This window comes from Durio zibethinus, unplaced genomic scaffold (assembly GCF_047325235.1).
Source record: "Durio zibethinus cultivar Kanyao isolate XHJ-2024 unplaced genomic scaffold, ASM4732523v1 HiC_scaffold_2, whole genome shotgun sequence".
NCBI lineage: Eukaryota > Viridiplantae > Streptophyta > Magnoliopsida > Malvales > Malvaceae > Durio > Durio zibethinus.
Genome location: NW_028323043.1, coordinates 987,468 through 1,000,944, shown reverse-complemented (window position 1 = coordinate 1,000,944; position 13,477 = coordinate 987,468). Strand labels below are relative to the sequence as shown.

The 13,477-nt window shown below is 31.0% G+C and overlaps 1 non-coding gene across 1 annotated transcript; it reads left to right on the top strand.

Moving 5' to 3' along the window:
• Positions 1 to 7,414: 7,414 nt before the first annotated feature.
• Positions 7,415 to 7,488, top strand: TRNAW-CCA (transfer RNA tryptophan (anticodon CCA)). The gene has a single exon. It is a non-coding gene; the product is annotated as a tRNA-Trp (tRNA).
• The last annotated feature ends 5,989 nt before the right edge of the window (positions 7,489 to 13,477 follow it).

Genomic DNA, 13,477 nt, shown 5'->3' with positions numbered 1-13,477 from the left:
GCAATTAGAGATCCATTTCATGGGGGTGTATCCAGATTAATATTTTCAATTAGAATGATTTATGGTTGGCTTGGTTGGACTGATAAAATGAAGTATCCAGGCTCCGTTTAGAAAAAACCCAATTGGTAATATATTTATGATTACCACCTATATCATAATCATAATTTTTCTTTTTTTTTTTAATTATAAATAAGAGCGATTTCAAACTGTTAATCAATCGAATAATATGGGAAATACGTTGAATATTTGGCGAAAAACATGAAAGAAAAAGGAATTAAATTAAAATAAAAAAAGGAAATGAAATCATAGCAAAAAGACGTGGTATTGGGTCATTTGTCCTATATGTGCAAATAAAAATCGGGCAGATCTTTACTCGGAGTAGAGCATAAACCTAAAAAAATTGAATAAAAAATTGACGAACCCCATTCAGGAACAAGAAAATGACATCGTGATTTGGATTGAATCGCAATGAAAAAAAAATGGATCAATGAAAAGTTTGTGCAATAAGTTTAGCGAATTTTTTCTATATTATAGGAAAACGGGCCAAAACTCATCTTTCTTTAATTTAATTTTAAATTTCATTTTATTTAAAAAATGTAAGAAAAAGCCCCTTCATTAGAAATTAGAAGTTAGAAAGGTCCGACTAGAAAAAACAAAGGATGGCTGGAATCTACACATTGATTTTTTTTCGCAATTTTTGTTGAACCGTATGCATCAAAAGGTGCCTGTACGGCTACTAAGGGATACAATTTTATCCTAATCAACCGAATTTATCGAGAAAGATTGCTTTTTTTGGGCAAAGAGCTTGATATCCAGACCTCGAATCAACTTGCGGGTATTATGATCTATCTCAGTATAGAGAGTAATAGCCGAGACCTGTTTTTTTTTATAAACTCTCCTGGCGGAGGGATAGTATCTGGATTATCTCTTTTTGATACTATGCAAGCAGTGGAACCAGATGTGCATACACTAGCCATGGGATTGACCGCTTCAATCGCAGCTTTTCTCTTGGTCGGAGGAGAAATTACCAAACGCAGAGCATTCCCTCACGCTCGGCGCCAATGAGTTTTTTTTTTTTATTATTGATGGAAAGAAAAAAGAAGACTATGCCTTCGCCATATGAAATATGAATTAGTAAGTAATAATAGCATGGCACTTTGAATTCGATATGAAATTTTTTTTTTATTTCTTTTTTTTTTTTTCAAAAAAAAATATTAGATTATGTATCGAAAGAGTAGTATGAGAGAAGGGGCATTTCCAATTTGATCTTAGCTATCGTGGGCCCATCTCAGGCGTCACAAACTTTTTTTCTTTTCCTACCAGAGGCTATTAACAATATTTATGTTATGAAAGAGTACGAAAAAAAAAAAGACTATTTTTTTTCTTTCTTTTTTTTTTTTCCAAAAAAAAAAGAAACTTTGGGATTGCTGAATCACAGACGAAATAAATATATAAAGCAACGGAGCCATCATAGTATTTTTAAACTTTTCCGAAAAAAAAAGAAAAAGAAGGATGGTAATTGGATTATTTATTAATCTGGGTCTAATAGACTCTATATTTTCTCTTTTTTTCGATGAAAGAAAAAAGAGAATTCCATTGTAAAGCCGTATGCAATTGTAAAGCCGTATGCAATGCGCAAAAAATGCCTGTACGGTTGTTCAATTCTATAGCTATTCTTCTCGCCTCATTATGTGAGTTAGAAGTATGTTATATCATCAGGGTAATGATCCATCAACCTATTAGTATGCTTAAGGATGATGGCTTCAAAGACTGGGTCATGGAAACAGACGAAGTAATGAAAATGCAAGAAGACATCATAGAGGCTTATGTACAAAGAACGGGCCAGCCCCGATGGGTTATAAACAAAGACATGGAAAGAGATAATTTTATGTCAGCAAAAGAAGCCAAAGATCATGGAATTGTGGATCATATAGTGCGTACAGAATCGAGACCTATAGTGAATGAAAAACCTATAGTGAATGAAAAACCTATAGTGAATGAAAAACCTATAGTGAATGAAAAACCTATAGTGAATAACAAACCTATAGTGAATGAAAAACCTATAGTGAATGAAAAACCTATAGTGAATGAAAAACCTATAGTGAATGAAAAACCTATAGTGAATAACAAACCTATAGTGAATAACAAACCTATAGTGAATAACAAACCTATAGTGAATAAAAAATGGAGACTAGTTAACGACAATGGCAATGGAAGACCACCATTTGACGACAATGGCAATGGAAGACCACCATTTGACGACAATGGCAATGGAAGACCACCATTTGACGACAATGGCAATGGAAGACCACCATTTGACGACAATGGCAATGGAAGACCACCATTTGACGACAATGGCAATGGAAGACCACCATTTGACGACAATGGCAATGGAAGACCACCATTTGACGACAATGGCAATGGAAGACCACCATTTGACGACAATGGCAATGGAAGACCACCATTTGACGACAATGGAACACCATTTAATTTTGATTTAGATTGATTTAATCCCTCTTATTCCTTTCCTTCTTTTTCTCTTTAATAGATTAATATTTTATTAATCTATTAAAGAGAAAAAGAAGTAATTCATAATCATCTGGTTAGGATCGATCTAAACCAGTCTATTATGTATATGATTGTATATGATTCAGCATGCCAACTATTAAACAACTTATTAGAAATGCAAGACAGCCAATTAGAAATGTCACGAAAGCCCCTGCTCTTCGGGGATGTCCTCAGCGCCGAGGAAGATGTACTAGGGTGTATGTGCGACTTGTTCAGATCATGGGCTGAGAAAAAGGAAACAATTTTTCAGTATCAACGATCAGTACCAGTGAATAGAATGGGGTTCTTCCGTTCACTATCTAAAAAAGATAGATCTACCATATCCTTCTATTGTGTATGAAATTTATGGTTTCCATTGGCGCAAATCCAATCTTGGAATTTTTTAAAAATTCCCCATTGGTAGCAAATGCTTATCCATTAAGCGGGGAAAATCCTATTTAAAAAGCAAAAAGATTATGCTTCGACTCTTGCAAAGAACGGACTAACAGGGTCAGCTACCCAATTAATCCTCCTAATTACATACCGTTACTGTATAAGATAGATCTCGTTGTGAAAGATCTATTACTGAAAAATTTATGAGTAGAGCCGAAGAGTGTGAACTGTACAAGTTACCAATTAAATGTTAAATGAAGGAATGAGCTCCGGTGTATAGAGGGGACCTCACCGTTTAAGAAGTAACCATAGAAACGATGGAACCCACTATTTATTTATCCATTTCTATTTACTCCTTTATTTTAGTTAATATGCTTTTTTTGATACCTAGTATCAATACAATTTCTTATTTCAAGGCGAAATGAAATGCCTAGAAAAAAGGAAAAATCGTGGGCGGGACGGTTATAGTAGCAAAAGCCATTGGAATTTTTATTTTATACATTGGAAGAATCCGTTTTGTTATTAATAGACTAGAAAAGAATAACTGAAAGAAAGAATTAGTTATTCATCAAAATTTCTTTTATTCAATGACCAGAATGAAAGAGGGATATATAGCTCGGAGACAAAGAGTAAGAGCTTTGGTTTCGGCTGATCGGGATAGAGATAGGAAAAAAAGATATTTTCGTCGTTTGTGGATCACTCGAATAAATGCAGGAATTCGAGGAATGGGGGTATCCTATAATTATAGTAGATTAATAAAAAATCGGTACAAGAAACAGTTGCTTCTTAATCGTAAAATACTTGCACAAATAGCTATCTCAAATAGGAATTGTCTTTATATGATTTCCAACGAGATTATAAAATAAGGAGATCGGAAGGAATCCACCGAAATGCTTTAAATGAAATGGGGTTCCCTCGAGAATGAACTCGAGGGAGGTAGAGTAGAAATTAATATGATAAAAAAATTCTGATAAGGTCATCAAAACAAGAAAACAAGATGAGCGAAGACGCTCAATAAAAAAAAAAAAAATTTATTTTTCTTCCCCAACCCGATTCGATTCTTTTATTTATTTCTTTTTTCTTACGACACGACAATTTTGATTATCAGATTTTTTGAATAAAGCATCAGTCTACGTTTGATAATTTTGAGTCAATTGAAGGGTAAGCCTATTTATTTCTGGTTCTAAGAGCAGTAGTTCTAGCGGTCGACTCTCTTCTTTCAAATCGTTTCTCATTTCTGGTTCTAGTTCTAGCGGTCGACTCCCTTCTTTCAAATCGTTTCTCATTATTAATAAAGGGTAACGAAGATAAAATACGAGCTTGTTTTATAGCAATAGTAATTAATCGTTGTTGTTTTAAAGTCAATCTATTTACTCGCCTAGATAAGATTTTTCCTTGTTCACTAATAAATCGACTAATTAAACTCATGTTTCTATAATCAATTCGATCCCCCGATTGGATCGGGGGCAAACGCCTACGAAAAGATCGCTTGTATTTATCCATCATTTCTTTATTCCTTATTTCTAAAAATAATCCTATCCTATCCTTTTCTAAAATCCTATTTTGATCGGATCAAATTCAAATTATAGAATTAATAGAATAAATACGATTTGCTTTGTTTTTTTTTATTATTGTATTATTTATTTATTATTTATTTCTTATTTATTTGTTTATTTTATTAGTTTATTTTAATTATTTATTTATTATTTATTTGTTTATTTTATTAGTTTATTTTATTATTATATTATTTATAGATATTTATTTAAATATAATTTCATATTTTAATATATTTAATATATAAATATAATTTCATATTTTAATATATTTAATATATAAATATAATTTCATATTTTAATATATTTAATATATAAATATAATTTCATATTTTAATATATTTAATATATAAATATAATTTCATATTTTAATATATTTAATATATAAAATATAAATATAATTTAATATTTTAATATATTTAATATATAAATATAATTTAAATAAATATCTATAACTGTGATAATACATAAATAATAAATAAATATAATTTATAAATATATATAAATATAATTTCATATTTTAATATATTTAATATATAAAATATAAATATAATTTAATATTTTAATATATTTAATATATAAATATAATTTAAATAAATATCTATAACTGTGATAATACATAAATAATAAATAAATATAATTTATAAATATATATAGAACCGACACGAAAATAATAAATAATTAATAAAATAAGAAATAAATAATGAAATATAGTAATAAATACAAAATATAGTAATAACTAAAAAATATAGTAATGAATAAATCATACAATATAATAAATAATACAATATTAACAATATTAAAATTAACAACAATATTAAAATTAACAATATTAAAATAATCATTATGCACGAATAGAAAATAAAAAAAAAAATAGTTAGTGATATTAAAAATCTAATTCCTAATCAATGAAAATCCAACTCCTAATCATTCGAAGACTGTAAACTAAAAATCATTCGAAGACGGTAAACTAAAAAAATAAATAATTGACTCGAGAATAAAGAAAAAAATTTATTAAAAAAATAAGAACTAAATAAAAAATAGAATAAAAAAAAATAAAAGAATATTGATACAATCATATACCAGGTTAAAAAGGTTAAAAATTTATTAACGTGCATATCGAATAATTTAAAACTAAAAACTTCACTTTAAAAAGAAAGCGTGGAATAGACAAGGAAATACAAATATAGACTAATATATAAATAAAATATTTGTTATATATTAGTTATATATTATATCTAACTAATTATATACTTAATATTACTTAATATATTATATAATATATATTATTATACCTGAATACCTAATGTCCTATTTTCTCATACTAAATACCTAATGTTACCTAAATACCTAATGTCCTATTTTCTCATATTCTCGGGAAGGGTTGACATACGAGTACTTGATTCGATTTATTTCTTTATCTCCCCGTGAATTGTATGTTTGTAACAATAGGAACAGAATTTCTTCAATTCCAATCGACTAGGCGTATTGTGTCGATTTTTTTGAGTAATATACCTGGAAATGCCCGTTGATTCCTTATTAACGACGTTTCGAACACAACTGGTACATTCCAAAATAATCGTTACTCGGACATCTTTACTCTTGGCCATGAACCCCCTTTGAGTTTTTAATTCACCCAACTCTTCTATTTTCCGATCAAAAGTGAAGAAGAAAGGAATGAAAATAAATAAATAAAAGTTGCTAACTCAAAACCAAATCCTGAAAGATTTCGTTGCAATCAATTGCAATCAATATAGTAAATCAATATGTATTATACTAATAGTAAATAAGTAATACAATGATTTCTAACTCGATTTAGAATCACAGTACGGTATTTTCTTTAAGTATCTTGTAGGATACTGTTGTTCCAGCCACATTTCTCTTTTCGCTCTACTAGTAATTTAATTGGAGCTTGAACCCAAGTTTTGTTGAGGTTCAATCCACTTTTTTCGTTCTACCTTCCTTATTTATTTTATATAATTCTTATATAATTAGAATTCTAAAAAAACTAAATAGAATTATTTCTTATATAATTAGAATTCATTTCTTATATAATTATAATTCTAAAAACAACTAAAGTCAAGGGGGGGCGAGAGATTAGTCACAGATATTTGATTGTATATCGATCTAATCTTTTTCACCCCGTCCCGCGACAATAACTAGAATTAAAAAAAAGGGAATGTTAACGCATCCGGGAAGAAACGATTGATCTCTATCAATAAACCCGCTAAAGAACCGAACCAGAGAGTACTTAGTACCGGTGCTACGGAAAGATATGTTTTTAGATCTCGCATTTAAAATCCTCCTTCTTTATCGTATTACATACATTATGGTAATACATATATAATCACATGTATGTGTGGTTAAAGACCACTTGTATTTGTATATTTGTACCCGGAATTCCTAATTCAAAATTAAAATTTAAATGTACAATGATTCGATAGATAAGATTTTCCTTTTCTTAAAACAGCAAAATAGGTCCCTTTCTGCCTGAGAATTCCCGCCAAAAAGATTCATTTATTATTCATTATATGGTTGTTATATGATATGAGACCAAAAAGAGGAAATGGAAAGATAATTTTTGTATATCAATAGATGAAATAAGGGTGTGGAAAACAAGACAGGGATTCTCTACAATAACATCGTAGGCCAATTGAAAGGGATGTAGCGCAGCTTGGTAGCGCGTTTGTTTTGGGTACAAAATGTCACGGGTTCAAATCCTGTCATCCCTACCTATTACTTCTCCTTTGAGCAGTAAGGAGGGAGCCATTTTAGTTTTAGATTGATTAAAATTAAGCATACATAATCTATCATTTTCTCATATTATATATGATATATGATAGTATAGGTGTGCACGATGTATTGGGGTTATAAAATAAAAGAATCCTCTTTTTTACAGTCTTATTTATTATGATAAGAAAGCGCTCTTAGTTCAGTTCGGTAGAACGTGGGTCTCCAAAACCCAATGTCGTAGGTTCAAATCCTACAGAGCGTGATTCCGCTCTTGTTAAGTCGAAAATTACACCGAACTGAAAAAAAAAAAAAAAAAAAAAAAATTGAACAGCAATTCGAATTTGACCTCCTTGAATTAAATTAATTAAATTAAAATTAAAGGGGTCAGTCAAAAAAAGAGATGTTAATTAATCAAAGGTCCAACTGATCACCACGTATGTATTGTAAATATGCGGTTACGAATAATCCAGCCAAAGTAATAGGAATTAGACCTAAGACGATTCCAAATAGAAAAACTTCAATCATTTCAATTTATTTGAAAGGAGAAAAAGAAAGGTAATATCTATCCCTAAATATTAATCTCTATTGCCCATGAATATCAATAACTAATAATTGATAATTAACACGGTAAGGAACTATAGAATATATGGAATAGGACAGAAAACTTTGTTTTTATTAATTGTTCGTTCATTCAATTAATTTTCAAATAAGTCGTATCTTACTCAGACCAATAAATAGAGCTGAGGTTATAGTTAAAGCCGCTAGTAAAAAACCGAAATAACTAGTTAGAGTAGGCATGAAGGAGCTAAATGAAATATGTTCTTTTTATACATATGTTTATAAAGCACTTACCTAAGTTTCAATTTTTAAAAGAGACGGGGATAAGCAAAAATACCAATTGAAAGAATAAGTTCAATTGAAATTTTTTGATTCATCAATCATTCTAAACGGTATTCACAAAAATAGAGCGGCAGGACAAGAGTAGAAAAGAAAAAGAAATAGATTCATCATCTTTGTAGTTAGGTCAAGAAAAAACCTTTGGATCTAATACAAGAATACAAGAAAGGCCGCCTCACAAATATTGATTAGTAGAATTTTTTTTTTATTCCTTGCTCTTTTTTTTATCTATATCTAATACTATCGACTACTCTTACTTGTTACTAGACGACTAAGCAATTCCTTAAAATAAAAAAAGGAGGGCTTACAACAAAAAACAAAACCTCTTATGCAATTACGAAAAAAAGTCAATTTTTAGATTTCGCATCTAATTGACTTGCGGAAATATGATAATTTCCTTCATGAATTATTATAAACTTGTTGGATTCACGGGTTACCTGATCTTCCGTTTCTAGCCCCAAACCAATAATAGAATCCCCTATATTATATTCCAGGAATTTGAGGAATTTTCTATCGCATGATACGTGGTTATACATCGACAAGCAAGAAGAAGAAAGAAATTATCTAGCACTTCATGTCGATATACTGTTTGAAATTGCGTTGCTGTGTCAGAAGAAGGATAGCTATACTGATTCGGTATACTCTAAAAATACCTTTGGTACAATATTGACGATCTCACAAAGATTGAATTTCAGTGAATTTCCGTTTACTGATCTCATCTTTTACGGAATCGATCCCCTACAAGAATATGCGGAGCTCAGCATGTCTGGAAGCACAGGAGAACGTTCTTTTGCTGATATTATTACCAGTATTCGATACTGGATCATTCATAGTATTACTATACCTTCCCTATTCATTGCGGGTTGGTTATTCGTCAGCACAGGTTTAGCTTATGATGTGTTTGGAAGCCCTCGTCCAAACGAGTATTTTACAGAGAGCCGACAAGGAATTCCATTAATAACCGGCCGTTTTGATTCTTTGGAACAACTCGATGAATTTAGTAGATCTTTTTAGGAGGACCCAATGACCATAGATCGAACCTATCCAATTTTTACAGTGCGATGGTTGGCTGTTCACGGACTAGCTGTACCTACCGTTTCTTTTTTGGGGTCAATATCAGCAATGCAGTTCATCCAACGATAAACCTAATCCGAATTAATTATAGAGCTATGACACAATCAAACCCGAACGAACAAAATGTTGAATTGAATCGTACCAGTCTCTACTGGGGGTTATTACTCATTTTTGTACTTGCTGTTTTATTTTCCAATTATTTCTTCAATTAAGAAAAAAAGAGTAGTAGAATACTAAATAATAGTAGGAATTCTCTTATCCCATTCGGAAGGATTGCATCTCATAATTATCTATGACTGTTTATGTCTTTAGCATGACCACTTGATGAAATGTGGAGGGAAGCGGGATAAATGGCCGATACTACTGGAAGGATTCCTCTTTGGATAATAGGTACGGTAACTGGTATTCCTGTGATCGGTTTAATAGGTATTTTCTTTTATGGTTCATATTCTGGATTGGGTTCGTCCCTGTAATATGTAATAATGGGATGAACTAAGTTATAGGCATGAAAGTGTAAGAACTCAACGGGGCCCGCCTCCTCTTTCTTTGTCTGATTCGCGAGGAGGGGTCCCGTTGAATTCTTAATGATCATAATATTTTGTTCGTATAAATATAAATGACAACAAATAGATCACTTTTTCCGATGATGTTTTTGAAAAATGAACTCGATTAATTGATTCATAGCATCTGTTCTTCGATAGTATCTATCGATACTTTCAAGGTTAGAAGAAAAAAAGGAATCACTCAATTTCCTTTTCCTGGATGACACAATCACAATATATATTTAATTTTAATATTTAATTTTTTTTAATATTTAATTTTAATATTTTAATATTTAATTTTAATATTTCTTTTTTTTTTCTGTCGACCAGATATCAAGCAAACCCTTTCTAGACTAGTCTAACCTTACTCTATTTATTTTAGTATTTCATCAAAGTTTGAAATTTTTTTATAAGTTCATCGCCTTGCTTCTATTTTATATTTATAAAAAAAAGGATTCCTTCTCTTTTTTTTGGTTGTCCATTACTTATTATATTATATTATACTTATTTATACTTATACTTATTTTATACTTATTTATACTTATTTTATACTTATTATATTATCCTTATTACTTATTCGATTACTTTATTACTTATTCTATTATCTATTATAATCTATTATCTATTATAAGTAAATCTAAAAAAATAAAGGGTTCTGAAAAATCTGGAAAAATATAAACTAAGAATAGAAATCTTTGACGAATGGGATCCGGAATTGTTATTATTTCGACACAAGAAAAGGAATTTTACACATCCTTTTCTTGTGCCGAAGGCTAGGAAGACGAAGAATACTCCCTGTAATTATTTGTTCCCCTCATTTATCCTTCCTTTCTATTCTCCGCTTACTTATCTTATGTTTAGTATCTAATCAAATTGAATTTAGAAAACAAAACCCATTCTGTGACATTTCAATCTGACAATAGGGATATAATTACACCCCTCCCATTTAGATTGAAAAAAGAAAAGAAGGGGTAAAGACAAATAGTCTTCTTCACAATATACAGATTTTGAATGCGGTAAAAGTAATTCCTAGAGAAAGAATATAAACAAGCAAAAGACTTTTCATACTTTTTTCATCATACCTAACCTAATTGCCAGGAAGAATTTGTTCTTTTTTACAAATTTGATGTTGATAAATCCACGGATCTAGAAATTCATTTCGGACACTTGAACCTTTTCAAATTGTTTCTTTTTAAGAACCAAAAAGATTTGTGCAAAAACAATAGATGCCAAGAAGAACAAAAGGCCTTGGACACGTAGTGGATCTTGAAGTACTATTTCTGCATCCCCCTGACCAAATCCACCCACATTAGGATTACTTGTTAATGGTTGATCAAGTTTGATAGATTCACCCTCTGAAACAAGAAGTTCTGGTCCTGGGGGGATAATATCAACCACTTGATGTCCATCCAATGCATCCGTTATGGTTATTTCGTACCCCCCTTTTTCTTTTCGTATGATTTTGCTTACTATACCTGTTGCCGTAGCATTATAAATTGTATTGTTACTTTTGTTCCCGTCGGGATAAATCTGACCCCTTCCCCTATTTCCGCCTACGTATATGGGATATTTTAAGAAATGAACATCCTTATTACTAGCAGGGTCTGGGGAAAGAATAGGAAAGGTGATTTCACTATATTTTTGACCAGGAACAGGACCTATCACAAGAATATTTTTCTGAGTGGGGCGGTAGTTCTGAAAAGACAGATTGCCTATCTTTTCTTTCATCTCGGGCGAAATACGATCAGGTGGGGCTAACTCAAACCCCTCCGGTAAAATAAGAACAGCACCCACATTCAAAGCCCCTTTCTTACCATTAGCAAGAACTTGTTTCAGTTGCATATCATAAGGAATTCTAACAACCGCTTCAAATACAGTATCAGGAAGTACCGCTTGTGGAACCTCAATATCCACGGGTTTATTAGCTAAATGGCAATTGGCACATACAATACGCCCAGTTGCTTCTCGTGGATTTTCATACCCCTGCTGCGCAAAAATGGGATATGCATTTGAAATGGATGCCCCGGTTATTATATAGATCATGAGCGATACGGAAATGGATCGAGTAATCTCCTCCTTTATCCAAGAAAAAGTATTTCTAGTTTGCATGGTACAATCATTGATCCCGAAAATTTCTACAATAAAATTAGGTAGGTCACTAGTATAGTTCCCTATCCACGATTCTGCTATTTACTTTTACTGAAAAAAAAAAAAATTTACTGAAATAGAGGAGGAATTGTATTCCCCTGATGGGTAGAAAGAGTAAAGTAAGTACGACTTTGCATTCTTTGCTTATATACAAAGTAAGAAAGATTCTAATTGAATCCGTGAATCATTTTTCAGTCAGTCAGTGAATGATAAATAACTACAAGTGACGGCGATACATGATTTAAATAACGAAAGATCGAATATTTAAAAATTGTATCTAGAATGACTGGAAGGGTACAAGCAAGAACAGATATAATTTGATCATTATGAGCAAATCCAAAATCTTTGTAGATATAGCCAATCATTAGTTCCCAACCGTGGTGCGAATGGAATCCGACACAGAACTCAGTTAATAAAAGAATAGAAAAAGCTTTTATTGTGTCGCTTAAATTATATAGGAATTCTTGAACCCAAGAGTTAAGAATAACAAGTTCTTCATTACCCAAAATAGAATAACCACTTAGAATAACGAAACAGATTAGATTTGTCGAGAAGTGCAAAATCGTATGGATACGATCCTCATTGTGCATCTTGATCAATTGGATCGTTTCTTTGTGGATTCCTATACGAAGTTTTTGTAGATGTGTTTCCGGGTATTCTTTTATCATTTCGTCCAACAGGAGGAGTTCCTCTACTTCTATGAATTGTTCTAGAATACTTTTTTCTTGAATATCATTCAAAAAAGTTTCGGATTGCCTAGTATTCCACCAATTAGTAATCCAAGATTTCAGACTTTTATTAAATGAGAGAGAGATCCACCAGGGCAAAAATACTATAGATGCAAAATATAGAAGGGGAGTGAATGCTTTCTTTTTTGCCATTTTTTCATCTGTGAATTGTTAATGAACCCACCTCATTCGTTGACTTTATGTGATCTAATCTTTCTATCAAGCATGACTTTCATTATATTATAAATTATAAGATAAATTATAAGGTAGGGGCCCATGAATCTATTCTCTGTTTTTTTTTTTTTTGATTCAGTGCTTAGTCCTTGAATCTAAAAAGAGTACAGAAATAGAAAATAAGAATCCACTTTGAATTCGAATGTTCGAATGAAATATATATATATATTATTGTTTCCAGATATCTCAATTGATCAAATTCGAAGCAATTGCCCTCTTTCGATAACTGCCCGAAAGAACCGCTTCAAATAATAAAGATTATTCTATTCAGATTTTGAGACGAAGGAGCTCCCTGTCTATATCAAGATATCAATCAAATATGTCGAAAAATTTTCGCGGGTTATCTAGACTGTATATAGTCTAGAGTCCGGGAATAATTGAAAAAAAAAAAATTATGAAAAATATTATGATGATCAAAAATGAGTGACAAAAAAAGACAGAAAAGTTATCATTACATTTATCATTATGTTATAAGAAAGAAATCTACTTGTTTAGTTCTTAAGGAGCACAAAAGAAAGGATAAAAGGGGAGGGGCTGATTGACAAAAGGAAAGTAGAGAAAATTTACAAGATATAATCTATCTGTATCTAACGTATCAACTCCAAATATTGAAAATAAAAAGTTAAAT